Source organism: Struthio camelus, chromosome 1, assembly GCF_040807025.1.
Source record: "Struthio camelus isolate bStrCam1 chromosome 1, bStrCam1.hap1, whole genome shotgun sequence".
Lineage (NCBI taxonomy): Eukaryota > Metazoa > Chordata > Aves > Struthioniformes > Struthionidae > Struthio > Struthio camelus.
In genome coordinates, this window is record NC_090942.1 from 12,471,040 (window position 1) to 12,492,957 (window position 21,918).

Sequence of the window (21,918 nt, forward strand, 5' to 3'; positions counted from 1 at the left end):
TCTTTTACTTACTTTAAGGACTCTTCAGTGTGCAGCATTAACCTACTTAAGGAATGCTCAAGGCTCATAGTTCGCAATGCATTGCCATTAAGTTGTCATTTGTAGTTAGTGCTATTATTACAATACTGTAAGTGTGATTTTGATAGTCCATGAATGCCACTTTTATTTTGATGTGAAACTAGCACCCAAAACCTCACAGTCTTTTGTGTCAGGAAATGTAACGACTGGTTTAGCTTTCTCTGTAGAATTAGAAATCCAACTCAGCTGGCTATGTGAGATCATTTTGTTTATGCGTTGTACTACTTTTACTATATTTACATCAATGTACAAATTGTACTGACATTGTATCTCGCCGTTACATAAAGGACATGAAGTACTGTGCCCCAAACTTAAATATTTCCGAGAAGGCTTCTGTGTTTTCAAGGGCACTAGGGTTTTACTTTTTATATCTGACTGATTACTAATATCAATATCCCCACAATTTCAAGAAACAAACTAAATCTCAACTACTTTTACCTTTTCTGAAATTCAAAAGCTACAACTGAAATGCCTATGAGGACAGTTTCATGACCACTGAGCTGTGATATGCATCACTTCGGTGACAAGATATATCTACACGTATTCTATATTTCCCTTACATAGATTTCTATCAGTCTTTATCTTCTTTCCCCTTTAATCGTTTATTTTTCTTGTCCCTGTATTCTTTCATCTATCTTTGTGCATCTGATTCTAGCAAGCATACAAAGAGATGAAGAGACCAGTACCAGCACTGGCCTCCATTTATCATAACAGAGGAAAAACTTCTATTCTGCCCTTGAGAACTGGTAATAGATCATGTCTTAGAGAAAAAAAACAAGTCACACTGTGATGTACTTACTTGTGCACAGCTTTGTCTTGAAAAACGAAACACTTAACCATCCCGAGGCCCTGATACAGCAAAATCATCAATTACTGAGAATGTGAAAAGACCCATTGAAATCAGTGATATTATTCTGGCATTTTTTGCCCTGCTCTACTAGAGCTACTGTAAAGGGGACCAAAATGGCAAAAGAGGCCACTCAAGAAACACCCAAGGAAGATTTTTCTGCTTGGGAATTACAAAGAGTTTTTCTACATTGATCGTAGGAGCAAACAGCAAATGTCAAAAGGTCATGCTCCCTCTCAACCCTCAGTCAGCCGCTCATTCTAATCAATTGAATTAAGGACTTTGCAGTCTGTTTTTCAGTCCACTAGGACATGTAAATCTTATTAGTGTCAATAAAGGTTATAAGCATCTCAGAGAAGATAGTACACCCTCCTTATAATATATATCCGTAAGGTGCACTACATGTCCTAAAACCATTTCTGTAACGTTATATATGACCAGCCATAAACACACCCCTTTCTATAACATTTTAGAAACATAGGAATGGCATATACATCACAAGAGAGCGAGACTCGGATGACAAACTTTGTGAAAGCTTCTTATGCTTGCTACAGTCCATTAAAAAGAAAACATAAATTATGAAGAAGTACATGGGAGGATTACCCAAGACCTAAGACCCAAGGGCATTTACATACTGAAAACCCACTGATCAAAACTTCTAGCTATATTTAACCAGGGGCACAAATCCTGCCCACAGAGGAACAAAAACTGTACAGTAAAATGATACAAACAGGGAATGCATCCGTATGGGATCTTGCTCAGGAGATACAAAACTACAATTGGCTGCCTAGCAGCCCTCTTCGGTGGCTATGTCTGTGATAGTGGATGTATAGAGAGGGAATGAGATGGACTGATATCCTACTTAGTTTATAAGGGGAAAAACATGGCACAGGTGGGGATATTTCTGCAACTTGTATGCTATAATTGTAGCTGTACTGAAGAGCTGCACTCCAAAGAGAAATCAATTCATCCCTCTTATCAACTCCATTTACCAGTAATTCAGGCTCTACCATGCAACCTGTTGTTCTTTGCATCATAGAAATAATTCTGAATGCTTTGAGTCTTTTTTAATAGTATCTTAACTAATATAAAATTAGTTATTTTATTAATGTAAAATTAATGTCAGTAAGAGCTTAGGTGCAATGCTGAGGAATTTAAGTTCTCATCGCTAGGGTGGCATTTAATTCACCCAGCAGTTAACATCCTAAATTCAAGCATCTTGCTCATTCCAAGCATGTAGGCTTCCTCTGCGACAAAAGGAAAAAGGCAGGAACGTCTGTGGAGCTTCTTGGGATGTGACAAAACATGCTCTACCCTGATCATACCATCTAACAAGAAGTTGCCACAAAGTCAAACATAGTTAAAACTAAGATAGTGTACTATTGTGAGTTCAGAGGAATTGAGGCCAGAGTAGCATGTAAGCATTTATCTGTAGCCTCCATAATCCCTCTGAGGTATGAGGTGTTAGTCATTATCAGCACAGCACCTGGCTTTGAAGTAAGAAACCTAAAAATGTTTCTGTTTTTTCTAGAGCACAGGTAACCTGGAAGACATTTCCTACTTACATGTGTTCTGTAACCCCTTCTAGTAAGAGAAGAAAGGGCTCGTCTGATCATATTCATTCATATTACAGAGATTTGTAAAAAGGGAACTTTAATGTCTCACTTTTCTTAAATATATTTTTCTCCCTTTAAAACGGGCACTTTCCTAGTTTGTGAGCTACGTCACAGAACCACACAGAATAGTTGAGATTGGAAGGGACCTCTGCAGATTATCTGGTCCAACTCCCCTGCTCAAGCCAGGTCAGCTAGAGCAGGTTGCCCAGACTGTATCCCCAAGGATGGAGACTCCACATCCTCTGTGGATAACCTGCTCCGATGTTCAACCACCCTCACAGTGGAGAGTGTTTTTTTAATGTTCAGATATAATTCCTTGTGTTTCAGTTTGTGTCTGTTGCCTCTTGCATGTGCACTGGGCACCTCTGAGAAGAGTATGGCTCCATCTTCTTGACACCCTCCCATCAGATCCCCCCTTCTCCAGGCTGTACAGTCCCAGCTGTCTTATGCTTGACTTCATATAAGAGGTGCTCCAGTCCCTTCCCTTAATCATCTTTGATGCCCTTTGCTGGACTCATGTTGCGGTTCGTCCCAGGAGAGCAGACACACCCGTTAAAAGGCATATGGGTAAATAACATTTAAACTGGGGGGCATAACTAGACAGGTTCGGGATGGCGGTGTAGGAGTAATTACTGTAATGAAGGGGTTTACAACAATGTCGATATTATCAAAGGTAACCTTTTAATAACAATAATAACTATAACCAGTGAACAATGTACAACTATTCTATTATGCAAATATTTACAGTAGGTTCTGGAATAGGATACAATAATGCAAAGGTGCGCACGTACGCGAACAATAGATCTCAAAAAAAAAAAAAGGGAGGGAATAAGAAGTTGCCCGAACAGGCCGCAATGGGTAGTCACGCCTCTCCTGGTACTAGGACCATAAATATGATAGCAAGGCCATATGGATCAGTGCGTCATCCCCCGGTACTGAGACTGTAAGTAATCAGGCCACACCTGTGGGTGTGCCGTCTCCCAGTGTTGCTACCTATGTGCTTACGGCTCCGCAAAGTGGGCAGAGCTCCAGGCCAGAATGGCGAGGCGTTCGATTCCTTCGGGATCCTGCAGTGGCTCCTGGTTGAACGTCCCAAACTGAGAGGTGGTGGGGTGAGCCCAAGGGAGAAGTCTGCCGCTCCAGGCCTTCTCGTCTGCCGTCCTGCGGCTTCCGACGAAGCCGTGATAAAGGCTGCTGAGCTTTCTTCTGCATGGGTCTTCTCAGCTCGCGCTTCTTTCCGTCGGCTCCAGTATTCACTCCTCCTCCCCACACACCAGCTAAACTAATGTTCTTTTATAGCTAGCCAAAAGGCGAACGTAGCCATACTCATGCCTCCATAACGTGTTCTGACTGGTCACTTTTAGATCCTTAATTAGACTGTCTCCTGGTGGGGACTGTCTCCTGGTGGGGACCTGTTTGGGGACAGCTGCGTCTCTTTCTAGAATGTTGGCAGCAGCGGCTACGACCGTGTGCTACGGCTCCTCCGATTGCTTGAGGCCGCTTCATTCGGGGTCATGGAAAGGTCAGTTTGATTGGCAGGACCTAACCCCCATGATACTCTATGGGCAACAAGGGTTAACCGGCTACAACTCGCTCCATGTCCTTCTTGTACTCTGGAGCCCAGAAATGGACCCAGTACTCTAGGTGAGGCCTCACCAGGGCTGAGTAGAGGGGAAGGACCACCTCCCTCGACCTGCTGGCAATGCTCTTCCTCATGCAACCCAGGATACCACTGGCCTTCTGTGCCACTAGGGCACATTGCTGGCTCATGATCAACTTGTTGTCCACCCCCAGGTCCTTCTCTGCAAAGCTGCACTCCAGCAGGTCGGTGCATGAGGTTATTCACCCTCAGGTGCAGGACCCTGCACTTGCCTTTGTTGACCTTCATGAGGTTCCTCTCTGCCCATTTCTCGAGCCTGTCCAGGTCCTTCTGAATGGCAGCACAGCCCTCTGGTGTATCAGCCACCCTTCACAGTTTTGTATCACCTGCAAGACATCAGCTGTAGTCACAGGTGGATCATGTCACGCCGCTGAGTTTTGATTAGAGCTTACCATGGATTAAAAGTTAGTGGATTGTTCAGCTCAACATCAATAACATGATGTATTCTAAGGTATTTTTCCTCATGCTTAGGTTGATCTAATAACTTTTTTTTTCTCTCTTACTGGGCTATCATTGGAAAGCCAATATAAATCTCATTTAGCAGTTCTGTTTAAAACTGATGTTCAATATATATTGTATTAGTAATAGAATAGCAATTAGCAGTTAATATATATGTTGTCTCTTTGAGAATTTCCACTGAATTTTTATGGATATATGCCTGTCAGTGCCTAAGTTTATTCTCTTCCCTATTTCCTTGCTTTTATTTTACATGGCATCAATAATGACCCTGCTGAATAATGTGCCTGTTTAACCTGGGTGCTTCAATTCAGTGTTTACAATAGAGAATAGTCAGAAAAACAAGGGCCATTTGTTTCTCCCACTGAAAAAATAAGCCAGTAGTTAAACGGAGACTGTAAGTAGTGATACTGGCAACATTTGTGTTTTCCTATTAGGTTTTTATAATATGAAAGCTAGATTTTAATGAAATACATTACACATTTTCTCTGCAGTAAAACTATTATTTACTTCTGACAGCTCGTTTATAACCAATTTTTTATTATAAGTAATCTTAAATTCTAAGTACATTTTTATTTTGTAAATCCACAGGAGGCAGAAAAAATACTTGGAATGCTTTATAACAGATATGGGGCTTTGGACAACAGGAACTAGAGAGACAAAGTGAAATTAGCAAGACTCAAAGGAAAGGGAATGAAAAGAAGGACAGGTACATTCCCAGACTAAAATATACCTATTTGTCTCCTTCGAAAACCATTTTTATTTTTGTAATTGTGCATGTTATGACTTTAAAAATCTCAAAACTGAGACCAAGCCTTTTGTTTTTGTTGAAGTGAAACATTTTGATGGATCTCAGTTTCCCTTTTCATATGTGAAGAACTTCCAACATCTATTGCAAACTTAGACAAGGACAAGCGCTGAAAATTGCAGACCCTTCAGTGGTGAGGAATGTCCATTCTCTGCATGGCTGTAGTGAACAGCACTTATTTTCTCAGTGTCAGTTTGCATGCTATTGGAATGATCTACGTGGGCAGAACACATTCAGAAATGTTTCGATAACTCTGACTTTGCACCAGCAGAGAGCAGTAGTACCCCCATCATTAAGGGCTAGATGCTGAAAGGTGTAATCACTCTCTGTTCAGTGTAGGTACTTCATGGGGCCTGTAGGCACTAACTCACTGGTGGAAACTGGAAAGCTCTCTCAAGATCAGGTTTAGTGCTTTATCCTAGTCCTCTTGACTCAGGATCAGCGTAGGAGATAGTGCTCAGTATTTTGCTGTCCTCAATTATGTGTTTCTTTAGGTTGACAGGAACAGTGGGGATTTCTGCTCACAATATTTGCTTAAAATGACTGAGCTCACAAATATGAAAGAATTGCTGCTTTCCCCTTTCAATATTTACCATGGAATTGCTTTTATAGTCTATTTACTGAATTTAGGTTTATTACATCTTCATCCATAAAACAACCTTTACATATATATATAGCTTGGTGTTTATATTAGAGAAAGGTTTCTACCTCTTGAAAAGCCTGTTCATGCAAACAGAAATCTTTTGGTTCCACCGGGCCCCACTAAATGCCTGTTTACATTATCTCTGTGATCTGTAACAACAGAACACCCAGCTGAGCCCTGACAGATTTACAAGAGCAATGAATCCTTGAGGTTAAGATATCAAACATCCACTTGCTAATTGTGACATTAATCTCACCCTGTCTGCTGCTGAGATGTTAATGCTGTGCTAGAGCCACATTGCCATTTAAAGTCATTTCATCCTGTAGTGCAAGTCATGTGGTTCTGACTACTGGTACGGATCCAACAGATGGATTGTGAAGGAGGCAAAAGCAGAAAGCAAAATGCAAATGGACTTACTGATTTTAAAGCATAGCATATTAAAAGATTGCCTCTGATTTTAGATCCCTGGTTCTCAAGCATGCAGAATAAGGTGACAGCTCACACTGTAGTGTAATCAGGTAGCTCATGCAGACATCCAGACGTGGGTGCTGGGAAATGCTTCTCTCTTACCGTTTACACAGGGCAAAGGTATTTAGACACAGACAAGCGGCTCCTGAAGCAAAATACACTCCTCTGGGTAGAGTGGTGAAGTTCCCTACAAAGTGAGAGGGCAAAATTGAGCGAGTCAGAGTGAGATTGCAAAAGCCGGCATTCTTAAGATGCAGCTCAATGCAATTGGCAGGAAATGCCCTAGAAAGGTTTTGCTAGGAAACAGATTGACTTTTTTAGACTTAAGTGGTGGCCCAGACACCCCTCTCAAAATGAATGTAATACTGAAAAGCCAAACTGTTCTACCTAGGTATGTTTGTGAAGATAAACAATGCTACTTCTAGCACTTTGCTACAAGTAGTCAGCACCTGCTAGAGTTGGGCCCTCGAGTATATTCACTTGATAAATGGGTTCTCCAAAAAGAACAGTGCATAGGATTCGTGAAAATAAGAAAAAGTGCTATAAGTTTGAATATGCCTAGATATTTTCATTTTTTTATGTTAAAATTTTTCATGCTAAAATCACATAACATCTACCTAATGAGAGGGAACAGCAACTTATCGTGTAATTTACATATCCAATCAAAATAGCTCCAAAATCTCCATATTAAGTAGTTACCAAGAAGGGAATGGTTGACAGAAGGTAACGCAGAAAACACATTTCTGAGGAGATGGAACATGTGGTAGGTTTAGAGATGACTGCAAGAATATTGTCATAACTGAAAAAAAAAGGCTTACATATGCTTTCATTGAAAGTTCATATATCAAATTCTAGCAGACATGAGACCAAGACAGAGAAGTCAGGAAAGCTAAAGCCCATTCTAGGGAAGCAGCTGCTTACATCTGGATTTGACTGAGAGCTGTCATAACTGAAAAAAATGTTAACCAAGAAAATTAGCATCTCTTAGCATCAGATTTCTGAAAGGTTCATCCTGTTCTCTTTCTCTTTATCCCTTTGAATAGTTTATTAAGAAGTGGGTCTTTCCTGCTCAAATTGCAGCAGGCACGTGTCATTTTTTTTCACATACGCGTTAATGGATTTGTCTTGTTAGCCTCACTGTTTAGCTTCTACCTCCTCAAGGTTTCAGTGTTGTATGGTATGGTACAATACAAAAGAATAATGTTAATGTAATCAGTCCTGTGAAATGAGATTAATAATGATTGCTTAATCTGGCAGGCTGAGCTAACCACTAAAATAGAAGGTTCCTCATGAATAGAAAAGATTCTATATTGCTGACACTGAATCAAGCTAGAGTTTTTCTTTCTTAGGTTCATTACCTTCCCTTTCTTCCTCAGAGCAAATTGATTTGCAGTGAAACATTCTACACTTAGGCAATTGTGTTTGTCAAAGGAAAAAACACGCAATGGGATGAGGCCAAATCTTGCCTTCAGTTTCTCCCAGACAAGCCTGCGGCCTTCAGTGCAACTGCATCAAATCTCCATTTCGTGTTTTCAAAATGCTAAACAAACATTTGCCAGGTAACCCTTTCAGCTGTATGGGGAGGGATCCAAGTCAGCAATACTAGCCGTAAAAGAAAAAAGCTCAAGTAGAGCTGTAGATTAGTGGTTTCTCCCAAACCTTGTGAAAAGCAATCCAAAGGTTTTTTAACCTTCTGGAAAGGATTTTTTTTCTTTTGCCATTTTCCACTTCCCGTAGGGGTAAGATGACCTGGATAATCATGCTGAATGCACCGGAATCCTAGCACTGATTGAACGGAGAGTCTCTGGAAACTGTATTTTTAACTTTGACCTCTCAGCAGGCTGTCCAAAGTGAGGTATATATTTTAGGCCATCTCTATCTGGAAAAGAACTGGCTAAAACATCTTCGCCTACAAGATGAAACACAGAGAGTCACCTCACATAAGTCAGAACAAAGTGGTGTGCCAAAATGTGCATGTGTGCATACATTCAAACATCTTTATATGAAAATATGAAAGGTTTATGGGTTGCTCTTGATATTTTCCATTACAGTGAGCCTTCCCAGGGGGAAAAGAGGACCAAACCCTCCATCTGTATGTAATAGATATTTTCTCCCAAACAGTTCTGAACTGTAACATCCCATTTTCTACAGCCACAGAAATTACAGAGCAGTTAAGAAGCTGCTAACCCAGCAACATAAACAACACAAAACTTAAAACTCATAATGGCTGGAAGGTTTTTCTTAACTGTAGCTAAAGTGTTTCTTGTGCTTCTCATAACTTATAATAGCTAAACTTTACAATCCAAAATTGTGGGATTTAATGAGATAAGGTTCTTCATTTGCTTTAGAACTTTCTATTTAAGGGATGACTTCCTTTCACTAGTGCCTTGGAGGTTTAGGATGCAGCAGAACAGGTTTGCGTAAGTGTGTACCTGTCTTGCATGCTAGTAGAAGGAGACTGACGTCTGCTCCTAAAAATTAGGTTCCTCGAGTCTACTTAGAATTCTTTTAACATCAACCTCAGATATAAGGAAGCATTCTAGTAAACCAGAAACCCTAGTACAATTCTTATTAGTTTAAGGGGCACTGCATATAACATTAAGTGTAGGGAAGCTGGCTTTGAATGATATACAGACTGATAGTCTGAGCTGGAAGTGCTTATGACTGATACCAGTACTCAGCACTATTCCTGTCCGTGACTATATCCAGTGCTGCCATTACCAAAGGCAGTGTCTATCAAAAGTGTTTTCAAATTCCTGATTAAGAATATTGCAGCTGGAAACATTTTAAGCAATGAGTGCCTTTCCCACTACAGATGAGCTGTGAGAATGGAAGTGAGATTTCAAAAGAATTTCAAGATTTTAATGTTTGACTGCATTCTGATAGGAATCAGTGTTCCAGATTTTTCCTTGAAGAACAGTTTCAAAAGTAGACAAACAAAAAAGCTCAAGTCGTTCTCAATGTTTACTTTTGTCAAAACTGAAATATTTTCACACTGACTTTTTAAGTTATTATATTTTGATAGTTAAAAAAAAATCTCTTAGGAATTAAACTAAATAAAACAAAAATCAAAATGCTTTGCTTTGAAGCTGTCCAAACAAAATGTCTGAACATAACGGGAATCCTTTTCATTAGAGAAAGTCTGGAGAGATCAATCTGATTTTACAATATATTTTGGATACAATTGACAGCATATTCAAATGCAGAATCAGTACATGAAAATTGCTCTCAGCAGTTCTGCTTGGGATACAAAAGTTCATCTAATTTACATCTACCAGGATGCTTATTCACTCATTCAAGACGAGAGACCAATTTACAAAGCAAAATTACATCCTCTGAGTAGAATAAGAACCCTGACATGAGACTCACCTTTGCAATAAGTATTTTCAATGCAAATAAGGTTTCAAAGGACTGTTCTGAAAAGAAAAAGAAAAAGACGTAAACAAGCTTCTTCCTGTCTCATTCTTGAAGTGTACTATATGGCAGTTTAAATAACTGTATGAAGAAGGAAGGCAAAGGAAATGTTCTTAAAATTAGAAAGGCCTTTACCTCTTTGTTTCTCCCTGTGCTCAGTGAAAGTGCGAGCAAAGTGTTGTCAGTGAGTTCACGCCTTATGAAATGCGGGTAGAGTGAGCGGGCTCTACTGTGCTTTCCTGGTCAGTGGCAGAACAGGGGTGATGATTGATTTGAAAGTTTAATTAAATTCCTCTCAAGCCAGCATAACTTGCAATGTGAACCTCTTTTTATGAGTTTTACAGTATCGTATAAATCACAACTGCATCTATTACACAATAACTTGTGATTATTTTATGACTTGTAGTAGATCTCTTATCTTTCTACAAAGACTGCTTATGATAAAATTGTATAGAAGATAGGCCTAATACTGCAAGTATTATAGTTCAATACCTTATGCTTATGTACCCTTTGCAGTATAATTAAAGCAGACTGCTCTTCTAGGAGGCGTTACCAATGTTTATCAAAAGGACTTTTTGAATTGCTACGTTGTACTTAACCTTGTGTCTATACTTAAAGAACTACTCATTATATAAACACCCTATTAATACCACAGTCATCAGCTTGTTCTCATTGTCACAGAGAGGCCCAGCACAGTACATAAACAGAACAGAAAACAGACTGGAGAATAAGGTGCATGTATCTATAATAAATCTTCATGCTCTCCTTTTCCGCACACTAACATTTTTAGGAGCCTCCATCCTGGCTGAGATAAAGCCCATATTTTGCTGATGGAGGAAAAAAGGAGGCAGTGTTTCTTCTTGCTTGGAAGGCATTCAGATGCTATGGTGACAGGCATAATAGAAATGCCTACATAGATTAGAGCAAGAGAAAGACAGAAGGGCTGCAGAGCCAGAGCTCTGCAGATAATCATAACCTAATAGGAATATTAGATCACTGTAACTTTTTCTCTCAGTTCCTCTGGCTGAACTGCCGGACTCTTTGTCAGGGCAAAAGTTTTTAGGCTGAAAAACTATTTTCCCTCTTTTCAGTCACAAGAACATACCCTTAACATCTGAATTGCTAGGAAGGTGTTCTGGACAGATAGCCATCCATCATGCCTTGAGGCTCTCAGTTATATCACACAACCTGTGCTGCCTTCAGGGAATATTCTGGGCATGATAACAAATGTGCAGCTGTAAAGTCTGATACAATTGCTGATGTTATTTTACAGTAAGACTATAGGGGGAAGAATGTGAAACCAAACTTGCATCAAAATATTTCAAGTATATTCATGATTTTCTTTTATTTTCACACAGTTTAGTGGGGATTTTGCTGTTGCTATATTTTCCTTAAGCAGAAGATATTTTGTGCACCTTGCTGCCTTTTCTCATCCTGAGTTGTGCTGTAGACATAGACCAGATTCAAGGGGCCTGCTACCCAGCCACTACCTGAGTTTACTCCAGTCCTTCTCCTCCTTGTAGCACAGAATGTGGGTTCCTCCTTCCATGGCCATTAGTGAAGCTCAATTGCCTGTACACTGCTGTGTAAATCCTAGATGATTACAGGGGATTTAGGAGAGTTATTCTGGATTTACAGCAAATTTGCCGATAGCAGGATGTTCTCCTTCACCCCTAACATAAAAAGCTGTAAAGCAAATAAATTTCCAAAGACAATTCAAGTATGTGGCTAACTTTTCACGTTTAGGAACTTTCCCTTTGTTTGTAATGAGATGACCCACATGAACAAACTTGAAGCCATGCGTAAGCATTTGCAGGGATAGTCTCTGATGTGTTATGTAACATAGTAACATAGATGTCCAACTACAGAACTTCACGTTTGCAAGACAGAAAGGCAGCTAACACTACATATGATGTAATTTCAAATGAATAAAAGCAGAGCATATAATCAAAATAACTGTGGAAATTAAGAACATATTTTATATGCAGTTCTTAAAAATCCTTTTTAAATATTTTATAAAGTAAATATAAAAAATATACTGCTTCCTAGCAACGAAATTCCTTCCAAGCGTCTGCAGCTCTCAAGGTCTGATGTCTGTCTTTCTGTTTCACTTACCAGAATTTCAGTTGTCTGAGGACCCAAAGGCCTCTATGTTTTTGTAGGCATCAAGGACTTACCATACATTATTTTCTACTTTTCTCAAGAAATTGGAAAGCTTCATGTGGCTAAGGTTTTTTTTTTTTTTTTGGCTTTGTTTGAATCTATTTTATTCTGAAACTGGAGAAAATAACAATGGAAACAAAAAGGGATCCAGCCTTACTTTAATTCAGTGCACTTAAAAAGATAAACCCTCTGTTAGCTGACTGCTGGTACCTTCAACATATAAGATGTTGTAATTCTGTGTCAGCATGCTGGGAAACTATTCTTTCCAAAATAACTTGTGTATAAAAAGCTGGATATTGGCTACTGAAGGAACATGATGAATAAGAGAAAGTACATCATAATGGATTTTTTTTCACATTCACGCTTTCCACAATCTCCAAACTATACATGCAAACAAATATATGCCCCTCCCCCCAAATAAAAATACAGGTTACAGAAAGCAAAGTAAAAATTTCTGCTTAGACTGTTTTATAAGAAGAAGAGGGAAAAATCGCTCCTCAGAAACACCTTCAAAACTAGCAGGAGTTTAACTGAAAGTAAAAGTTGGAACATTCAAACAGTGTAACAGGAGTAAAGACAAACGGGCCGTTTCAGAGATCAAAAGTTACATCAAATTATACCTCTGTCATCAGACAGGTGTAAGGAAGAAATGGGTATGTCCTGTCGTAATACACACCATACTTCAGATAGGAAACGTCTATAGCATGGCTCGTTAGCTTACACTCATCAGCAAATGGGCTGTATTTACCCATCTTCCAGACCTCAAATGGGCTTTTGCTTGGGTATTCACAATATAGACACAAGGGGAGTACAGCCAACTGCAACTGCATGTAAAAAGATACCTTACAGTTGGAAAGATTTAGGTAGTTTTGTGAAAAACAATATCCTTAGCTACAAAACAATGAAAGTCTGAGACAGGATCTGTTACTTCCTTCGTTAGGGGAACACTGCACCTCCCAGGTATGAAAGGTCAGAAGAAAGCTTGCCCTGGGTCATGTTAATCTTCTTGTCTTCTATAGTTCTTTTTTGAGCTTGTCTCAAGGTTAAGTTCACAGTATTGGAGAGAGGCTGGTAGTTTAGATAGGATGCTGGTCTGATCCAGAAGAGCCATTCCACTTCCTGACCTGAAGACTTTCCACTGACTAAAGTCAGTGGAAGGAGTCTTACTAAGTTCAGGACTTTACAGACCAAGCAGCCCCACAAAGATTAGCGGTTCCGCTTTCCTTTCAATAGGCCTAAAAGCAATGAACAAGACTTCCACTATTAATTTCAAGTTATAAAATATTCCATGCCTGAGGCGCTTCTACTGTGTCCCTGAAACCTCTGCTGCTTTAGTTTGATGCTGTTCAAATCATGCACATTCCCTGCTTCCTGACGGGAGACACAGTGTTTCTGTCCTCGAAATTGTGCTAATGGTGAGTCAGAAAACTACTAGAAGTACAGTCTACTGCAAAGTGATACATATTTGTCCATATCATTATGACTATAATCCTTTTTATGATCTTTTACATATGCATATATCCATTAAACTTGTATATGGATAAATATATATATATATACACACACACACACCTTTTAAATGCTAATTACTTTATCTGAGAAGATAGAAAATGTATTACATTTTCATTTACATGTAAAACTATAAACAACAGCCTCTGGGGGTTTATTTTCTATTGTGGTACACTTCCCAGAATCCAATACTTTTGTCTCCTTTTTGACTCAATTGTAGAGTACATCATAATGGAATTTTTTCATATTCATATTTTCCATGATCTCCAAAGCACTGTAGCAAAAATAAAATCCTCAGAATGACTAGTATGACCATACAGCTAAGTTTCAAAATGGTTTCTGCTGGCAACTGCTCTTGATATAGGCCACTGCAGAAGAGCTTTCCCTCTTTTAGGACTAGCTTCATTTGGAAAGTTAACTCTTCGCTCAGTGATTTGTAGACTCCTACTGAAAACAAAACTACTATTGAATATTAAAATATTAACATATGACTTTAATTTAAACATTAGTTTTCTGAAGGTGAATTCACTTTGCAGTCTGGTATGTTTGGATCTCTGCGTACAAGGGTTTGCACACTTTATTTCTCATTGACAGAACCAAGCTTTTTAGCTAGAATCAAGCTTTTTTCCCCTTTGTAGATGAAAAGAAAGGAAAAATGAAGCACACACTTCACTTGAATATCTACAATGAGATGAATGGTGCCACAGGACACAGAGATCATAATTCTAGTAACGTTCACTTAGGCTTCACATCTATACTGCATTCTTTGATTTAATAAAGACTTTCATGAGCCTGACTTACTGATGTCTTCCCTCCAGATGTGTTTTTACTCAATGTATTTAACATTTTCTCCTAATCGTTGAAGAGCTACTGCCATTAAATAGTTCCTGGCATGTTATTTTAACTCTTTGACCTATGGAAGGACCTGTATGAGAGTTTATATAAAAGGCTCATGAATACTCAGTCTTCAGTCTCTTCTAGAATTCCAACCTGTAGTATATGCACTGTGTGGTACATGCAGAAAGTTTACCAAAACAGAATGGAAATGCCTTCTGAAGAGCTAAATGCCTCTTTCTGGGCAGGAGTACAGCTGCTTTATCATTCTTTTTCCATTTCAGATAGGGGATAAGATGTCATATGACTCTGATTATTTCATTTTGCTCCAGTCGAAATTCAGAGTTGCCCACTAGAGATACAAGAAGAATAAGGTCCTTACCTTCTCTTATTTCTATATGAGAGAATAGAGTTTGAACCATATCTTAATTTCCATCTCCCTTCAAAGGTATGGGGATTTTTTATTCTTATCAAAAGAATAAAATCCCCATACCAATGAATACTAGAGAGGGAAAATGTTGCAGTCTAAATGTTTTCCTTGACTAAACGAAATCACCTAGAGCAAAGGAAGACAAGATCAGCAGATACCCTGTAACATTTCCTGCATTTGAAAGGTAACCCATTCAGCAAAATTCCTCATTTGAAAAGGCAAATCTTTTCAGATACAATGAGGTCTTTCACTGCGGTAGGAGGCATTAGTGCCACCACAGTTGCAAGGCAGCCATCCTAAAGGTCCCTAAGCAGAGCAAAGATGGCAGACAGCAGTGTAATACCCATCACAGAATAATCATTTTTGGTGCTAGTGGAAAATAATACCCAGTCCAAGAAGCCTCCACATTCCACTGTACTTCTCAGCAGTATCACATACCTTATGGGCAGAGAGACACTAATTCTCAGCTTCCTCATAGGGATCCCTTTCAGTGTCAAGAAACAAAAATACTTTCCTAATATTGCTAAAAATAAAATAGGTTGTAGCTTTAGATAAGAGTTACACTTTATGCCCTCTTATGCCTAAGAAAAGAAAGATGCATCTTAGACTTGAGACAAGCAAACTGATCACTTCTCAGTCTTCATGTGCTCAGCTATCCCTATTAACACGAGGAAAGGGTATAGACCACTTAGCTCTTGTAGTGATCCTAACCAGAAGACTCTCGTAAATCGAAGAGTTAGTGATCCGCTTAACAGTTGTCCTGAGTAGAGAGAGGCATGTGCTAGGCTGGGCTGAGCTGTCATCTACCAACTTTCTAGCACAAACTCAGAAAGTAGTTCCCTGCCTAATGTAACCCTAAGTGACTAGTTATTTGAATATTCACGCTTAGACATTACTGTTCAGGAGAGAAAGGCAGTTACTTCCTAACCAGGTCTCTAGAGCAGACAACCATCCAGATTCTACCTACATCTCCATCAGCAAACCTTCCTGGAATAGCCTTGTCCTTGAGAAATCACTTGTCCATAGAATCACATTACAGTGAGCAATAAATAAGAGCTATAGAAACTATCAGCTTTCTGCATATTCTGCTGAACTTGCTGATCACCCATTCAATTTTCAAACCATATCTTCTATGACTGTAGGGACTCATGATATCTTTTACCAGGTAACTTTCAAAACAAGCTGTGTTTTAGCGAGTTGTCTTTGCTAATTCAAATCTCCTGACCCATGAACTTCACCTTTCTTTGTCTGATCATCCTAATAATAGCAGATGTCGCTCTTGCTCTGCTGTCTAGCCATAAAGCAATAGCTCCTCAAATTCATCATTCCATCAAATTCACTGATCCAGCTAAAGACATTAAGGTCATATCAGAACATCTATGTGATCAGAGTCTTACCTGCAGGCATACCTCCAGAGCATCTTCTACCAAACACCTTTCACAGAGTCATCTCTCAAGTCTAGTGATTATTGGAAGGCAGCTCTAATGCCAACTTATTATTGAGTTAAACATGGCAATATCACTAATTCTGTGGTCTCTAAAGGGAAACAGGCTACTAAAGGCAGTATTATCATCCAGGATAAATGCAGCAGGTAAGTGGAATTTTCTCCCTTCTAATTTTTGAAGTATAGATGTTAACCACTTCTCATAGAAACCAGCAGTGATTTTACCCACTTTTAATTTACTAACAAGAAGAAAGTGCATCAATAGCTGTTAATGAATGTGAGAGAATCAGTCATTTCCATGTGCCTTGTCCTGCTAGCAGATGAGGAGGGCTATGTTGTAGGGTGCCATTTCAGAGGTTAGAGAAAAGGGCAGATGGAGCTAGAAAATTTTGTCAGAAACATTCAAATTCACCTATTTCCAGATTAACAGATTTCCAGATTAGTTAGTCAAATACTCCTGAAGCAGCTGAAGGAATCTTGTCCATCAAACTTCTCTGAAATGTTTCTTTCTTTTGGATTAAGGAGGATTGAATCACAGCATATATATATCTCTATATACATTCTAGTTGTGACTGGAAGAGAAGCAAGTAATTTTTTGAAAGGGGTTAGTGTTATTGCATGCAGAGTGAAGGCAAGGAAACTATCTTAGGAGCGGGTGACTATGGGAAAACAAGGAAGCTGAGCATGATGAGAAGGTGAATTACTGCATGCAGAGAATGTGAATGCATAATCAGTGGGTCTTCCCATGGAGCAGCTGATTGAAATATAAGTTGTGTTCCTTTTGTTATCTGCATTATCAAACCAATGTGTCTTGAAAGCTGAAGAGAAACAAATGGAACACTAATTTTGGAAATTTTAAAATTCCATTTGATTTTAACTCCATTGCTTTTATTTCTGTGCAAGAACTTGACAGCAGCACAGAGACAAAATAGACCTTTAAAAGAACCTTTGTTTATAGGCCTGCTAATCAGCATGACTCATCCACAAATTCATCCCTACAGCTAATCTTATTCTTTGATGGTTAGTTAGCTTACCTTTCAGGCTAGCATCCAATTTTAATGAAAAAGGGATAGTGCTTTATTACACCTCCTAACAATGGTAATAATAGACATTTCTCCTCAGTCTCCTGTAGGATTGCCTTTGACTGCTGCTAGAGCTGTCACTCATTAAAAGAGAAATGTTCACATCTGTAGGTCAACAAACATAGAGATTTTTAATTCATTAAGAACAGGATGTTTTACTTCACTGCTTTACTATACTCACCCATCTTTCCCCTTTAGCCTATCAGTCATCTGCAATTCTTTCTGTGCCCTACTATATGAAAAGACATGTTCTAAATGAAATGAAATGTTCTACTGCAAAACTTGATTTTTTTCAACATATCCCAAAGCTTTACAGGAATAATCTATTTTCTATCAGTAGCTTAAATATATCTTAAGTTCCTCTAGGCACATACGTGGCTGGGAGGAATTTCAGGTTCAACTTTATTGAGCAGAAAGTATCCAGTTAATTCAGACTTCCATGAAGCCAAATATAGATCTTTCTTCTTTCACCTCTTTTTATTCAATATAGCCAATATGGTTAATGTTTTCAGAATGGAAAGAAATACAGCAAAATAATGCATGAAAGCACCACTTTACAAGACCCACTTGTAGTATGTTGTTGATAAAAGCCATAGATTCTAATGTGACCTTGAGCAGAGCACAGGATCACAGAAGCCCTTCAGCCTTTCAAAGCTCAGAGATGATTTAACAGAAAGTGGAAAAGTAAGTGAGAGTGCTAACTGTCACTCATATGCATTTCTAGCCTTAAAAAATAAGGGGCTAAAAATGAATGCTCTAGTTCACTAATTGCTGATATTGAACAGTATGGTTGGCGTCCACTTTGCAATAGTGGAGAAGGCACATAAAGCTTTCTCTCTTTGTGACCCACACAATCAGTTTCGTCATTATTCACATTGCAAAATCATTAATGCACCTGAATCAATAAAATATACTACAAAAAAAGACCAAGAATCTCTCACCCGAAAAAGCTTACATGCGAGGAGATAATACAAGTAGACCATCTCACTTACGCATGTAACTGGATAAGCTATTTTCTACCCCTCCCTCCTCTCTCTTCAAATGGAAGGGTCATTTCAGGCACAAGTTGAAACAGAGAGGAAATGTGGTTAGAAAACTGTGCACTTAGCTAAAGCACAGCTCAAAATTTTTCACTGGGAACTCTAGCCAGCGGATGTAGTTCGGAGCAGTGTCCTAACCAGCTCACAAGCCGGTGCTGGCCAAAGAACTAGGAAGGCACAACTTGCTGTCTAAAGATCTTGCCGGTAAAGTAAAAATTTGGCCCATTATACTAAAAAATGAACCATGTATATTTTCAGTATTGTTACTGATTGGAAATGTAACCGATGAAACATGTTTAATTTAATTAAAGAAATCTTTAATAGCACCCTCCAGTTGGCTTATCTGTACTGTTTTCTTATGTTTTTTTCAATGACACGTTCTGTTAATTGCTATTATTTTTTCCTGAATTAATAGCCATAACACACTCATATTTATCTGAGGTACATGCTCTCTCTCATAATTCAGATAGACAAAGAAAAATGTGGTAAGGCTGACTATAGGTTCTACAGTGTACCCTATGTTTGGACTCCCAAATCAGCTACTATCTTGGGAATTGAATTTCCACACTCTCCACACCTTCCCACAGATGTAGAGACGACGACAAATGGCGGTCTAGTGAAATCTCCTTTCTTCATGTTGTTCTCCTAAATTGGAGCTTTCCCCTTGGTTAAGGTGGCATTTTGGATTCCCTTTGCACATTGGACAAGCAAAATGTGATCCAGACCTGGTCCTTAAATTACAAACAGTTGTTACACAGCTAGCAGGAATGATGTAGTCACCTTAGTTTCACAAAATGATATTCTAAATATAACTCTCAAGGTCTTGGGCTGTGCAGGATCATTCCATTAGCATGTAGACTATATCTTCATGCTATTTTGAAAGCCTTTTCATTGTGACAGTGGCATCTGTAGAGGCTATTTTGGGCTTGCTGGAGATGCTAATGGTAGTGTTTATTTTAAATTACTGGCTTCCTTCCAATTAATTATGGCTCTTTATGATTCATTTTGTTTGGAAATCTCTGAGAGAGATTATATGAATGTGACAGAAGGTCTTCAAACAGAACATAGCAATTATAAATTGCCGAACCCAGTTAGACTGAATTGTCAGCACCCTGGCTATGAACAGATATGATCTTTTAAATGCACCTCAGCAAGACAACAGTCTGGTTATAGTCCATCTAGTGTGATCTCAGCCTTAGTGAGAAACAATTAGGAATTTAAATTAATTTAATGGAAAATGCTGTAATTCTTACTGGTATCTGACGCAGGCATCACTGAATGCATTTTTATGACAGATGATTTCCACATGTAAACAGTGGTTGCCATAGGAACTGTTCATTTAGATTTTAGTACTCTATTATATTGCAGTCTGGAAAACATTTTCAAAGCTAAAGGTATTTTTGGGAACCAGTTCAACTCCCGTAGAGTTGAATATCCCATTTTAATGGATACTTGAACAAAAAGAATGAGGATTACTCGATCACAGCTGGAATGTTACTATTACAGTAAAAAAATTGAGGATATTAATAGCAGAAGTGTGGTATTCATGAATTGCAAAGAAATACAATGTGTGATAGATCTCAATTGCAAGGTTGCATGACTATCTTTTTCATATACCTTGTGCATCATTTCATCCAGGTCAGCAATGCTTATTCTTCCAAACATTTTGAAATTCGGGGTCTGAAAAACAAAAAATCTGAAACAGAAATGTCATTAGAATCACTAAATTTGGCTTGGCTTAGAGAGAAAAATTAGGCAAAAATACAATAAAGTTCATAAAAAAGTTTAAAACAAGGCTTGTTGGATATGTTACAAAAGGAATTACTGGAAAGAAGGCTAGCAAAACAGCTAAGTCTGTAGGCAGTTAATCTTACTAGAAGCTCCCTTTCTTACCCGAGATTGCACCATAATCACTTGCCTTAAGAGGATGCCTGTTACCTAGAGAACTTAATTTTATATCTAAGTTGAAAGCACAGCAGCTGGATATCAGATACCTACTCAGATTCCAGCTACATCTTCCAAACTGAGTAATTGTTTGCAGTGTTGACCACTATTAGCTTCCTGAGACTGATGGTGACTGCTGTGAATACTTTTTGGATGCCAAACTCTTTGTCAGGGCACTACTCTAAACAGGGTAAGCGTAGGTCCAAGCCCCCTCAAAAAGCAAAGTTTCAAAGGCAATTACACAAATGGTAGCAGGGCACAGGCACTGTATTTTTCAGCGCAAACTCTCCCTCATTATGTGCCTGCTTTCAGAAGAATGCTGACTGGATATTGCACCTAACATTTCACATTGACTCACTACACTGTCAATGAAGAGAAACGGGTGTAAAGTTTAGGGGAACCATATATCCTTCTGGACGTCTTCAGAGAGACCTAACTTCTTCCATTGAGAGCACAGGGAAATTAATCAGAACTAAACTCACTATTGCCCTCCCTCTACTGCTGCCATGCCTGTGGTAAGGCATGTGAAAACGCTTAGTGCTTAAACGTGAGGCCTGTTTTAGACTCACTGTGTCCTATCCCTCAACTCCTCTACTTTTTAGGTTGCCAAGTCTAAACATACCAAAGAAAAGATTGTATGCCCTAAAAAGACATTGAAAAGATAACCAGTGGAGCTCACTTCTGACAGTCAGCACCAGGAGATTGCCCAGTGGAGGGAAAGGATGTGTAGCTGCTTAGGATCCTTAATGATAAAGCTTACTGACTCTCCTCTCCTTTCACCAGTTATGCTGAAACTTAAGGAAAATTCAAGTGGGGATCCACCTGAAATTACAACATCCTTTTTAAGCTTACATGTATAGCTATTAACATAAACTCTACAGATCTTTTAATCCAATGTTTTAATTCCCTAATTAGTCACTTCAATTCCCTGAACAAAGCATTAGGATTAGTTCTCGTATGTCCTAAGGACAACGCAGCCCGTAACTCTCTTCCAGTAAAAGCCTAATCCAAATACTACAAGAGCTGATCAAAACATTGACATCATTTTTAGGAGTTTTATTTTCAGTCACCAGTGACCTATTAAGTCCCACATCATCTCACTTTGCTCTCTTGATTTAGGTAAGCTCAATTTGCTAGTTTCTTGAAGATTCTGCACGACTGAATCTGGTGAAGTTTTGGGTTCCCCTGGTGTATCGGAGAAGCTGAGGGGCTAGTGCCAAACAGCCTCTTTAAGTAGGGACCTATCTCTGAGTTTCAGAGAGTTCAGCGACTTCACCATGGCTGTCTATCCATAGCTATACACACAATTATTCCAAAATAACTATCTTGCTTTAAATTTGTGTTCTCCTGTTATCAGGAATAAAGTCCATGAGTAGACATAATTTCAGTTAGATTTCACTTTTAACGGTTTGGTTCGTTTGTTCTGAGAGACTTTTTTATTTGGCTATTTCATTCTGCCTGTCTCCATCACTGAGTACCTCT

General features: G+C 38.9%; 1 long non-coding RNA gene across 1 annotated transcript; it reads right to left on the reverse strand.

The window, feature by feature from the left end:
* Positions 1-3,939: 3,939 nt before the first annotated feature.
* On the reverse strand, positions 3,940-20,195 carry LOC104147643 (uncharacterized). The gene is made up of 4 exons (XR_694933.2): positions 20,110-20,195; positions 9,946-9,992; positions 6,611-6,763; positions 3,940-4,527 (listed from the first exon to the last, which is right to left on the reverse strand). It is a non-coding gene; the product is annotated as an uncharacterized lncRNA (long non-coding RNA).
* Between the last annotated feature and the right edge of the window lie 1,723 nt (positions 20,196-21,918).